Here is a 2,371-nt window from a genome sequence, read left to right as displayed (position 1 = left end):
TGATGGAACCTGTCCCGACTCCCAGGCCATTTCAATTATCCTGTGTAGCCATTTAAGACCTGACATTCCACTGTATTTGATGAGTTCAGACTTAATTTCAGCCACCCCTGCTGCTTTATTGCACTGCAATCTATTGACCATTTTCTCCACTTCCTCGAATGTGATCCTATTTCCATCATCATTCCTATCCCATTCTACCTCGAAATCTGAAACATTACTGATCGATTTTCACCTACATTGAGCAACTCTTCAAAATATTCCCTCCATCTGCCCAAGGCATCCACAGGATTCACCAGCAGCTTTCCTGACCTGTCCACAATACTTGTCATTTCCTTCTTACCTCCCTTTCGAAGACTGCTAATTACACTCCAGAATGGTTTTCCAGCAGCTTGACCCATAGTCTCCAACCTCTTTCCAAAGTCTTCCCAAGATTTCTTCTTGGATGCTGCAATTATCTGTTTGGCTTTGTTTCTTTCTTCAACAAAACTTTCTCTATCTACCTGAGTTCTAGTGTGTAGCCATTTTTGATACGCCTTCTTTTTCCTTTTACAGGCTGCCTTGACTGTGTCATTCCACCAAGCTGTTTGCTTCATCCTACTTTTACACACTACTGTTCCAAGACATTCTTTAGCCACCTCTAGTACTGCGTCCCTGTACCTTGTCCATTCCTTTTCTAATGACTGTAATAGACTACCTTCAACTAACTGGTACCTTTCTGAGATCGCTGTTATGTATTTGTGCCTGATTTCCTTATCCTGAAGTTTCTCCACTCTTATCCTCCTACATATGGACCTGACCTCCTGCACTTTCGGCCTCACAATCCCAATTTCACTGCAGATTAAATAATGATCAGTGTCATCAAAGAATCCCCTGAATACACGTGTGTCCCTCACAGCCTTCCTGAATTCCTGACCTGTTATTACATAGTCAATGACAGATCTGGTTCCCCTGCCTTCCCAAGTATACCGGTGAATGTTCTTATGTTTAAAAAAGGAGTTTGTGATTACTAAGCCCATATTGGCACAGAAATCCAAGAGTTGTTTCCCGTTCCTGTTGGCCTCCATATCCTCTCCAAATTTACCCATAATCTTTTCATACCCTTCTGTTCGATTTCCAACCCTGGCATTAAAATCACCCATGAGCAGAACACTGTCCTTGTCCTTTACTCTAACAACTACATCACTGAGTGCCTCATAAAAACTATCCATCTTATCTTGATCTGTCCCTTCACAATGCGAATATACTGACACAATCCTAATTTTCTTGCTAGACACTGTCAAATCTATCCACATCAGTCGTTCGTTTACATACCTTATTGCAACTACGCTGGGTTCCATTTCTTTCCTGGTGTAAAGCCCTACACCCCATTGTGATATTCCTGCTTTGACTCCTGACAGGTAGTCCCTTGTATTCTCCCACTTCCTCTTCTTTCTCACCCCTTACCCGAATGTCACTATTAGCTAAAACGTCCAGCCCCATCTTACTTGGAGCCTCTGCCAGCTCTACCTTCTTCCCAGAGTAGCCCCCATTGATATTAATAGCTCCCCATCTCATTACCATTTGTTTGCCAAGTCGTATCTTAGGAGTCCCTGGTTTGTCAGTTAGAGATGGGACTCCGTCACCTCCAAAGGTCCGAGGCATTTTGCTCTGATTGTTGCCAGCATCATATTTAAAGTACCAGGGAAGCAGGTTGCTAGCCTTACTTGCCCCGAGTCCCATTGGGTTTTACCGCTAACGGCCGAGGGACTAACCGGTGGATTTGGTAGTCTTTGCCGTATGAGCACAAAGGTGACCACAACTCAGAATATGTCCGAGATGCCCAGCCTTATTCCAAAGTAACTGGTATCCCGACTGTCGGGACCACTTACTTGGCCACTCATACGTTGCCCGTGGTTCATGAACTAGGACATGACTACAGGAACCCACACCATGAACTACTACGTTATTTAAGGACAACAACTAAAACACCAACTTGGGCATCATCATTTGTTGCAGTTCGTGGTTGACGTTTCACATGTGGCTGAACATTTCCTGTACGTTATTTAAGGAAACAGGAAATGTTCAGCCACATGTGAAACATCAACCACGAACTGCAACAAATGATGATGCCCAAGTAGGTGTTTTAGCTGTTGTCGCGGATAATCCGCACATCAGTAGCAGACAAATTGCGCGAGAATCGGGAATCTCAAAAACGTCGATGTAGAGAATGCTAAATCAGCATCGATTGCACCCGTACCATATTTCTATGCACCAGGAACTGCAAGATGACGACTTCGAACGTCGTGTACAGTTCTGCCACTGGGCACAAGAGAAATTACAGGACGATGACAGATTTTTTGCACGATTTCTATTTAGCGACGAAGCGTCATTC

The sequence above is a fragment of the Schistocerca piceifrons genome, chromosome 5 (assembly GCF_021461385.2).
Source record: "Schistocerca piceifrons isolate TAMUIC-IGC-003096 chromosome 5, iqSchPice1.1, whole genome shotgun sequence".
Classification (NCBI taxonomy): domain Eukaryota; kingdom Metazoa; phylum Arthropoda; class Insecta; order Orthoptera; family Acrididae; genus Schistocerca; species Schistocerca piceifrons.
The sequence above is the reverse complement of the archived record's forward strand: the minus strand, read 5'-3'. Positions refer to the sequence as shown.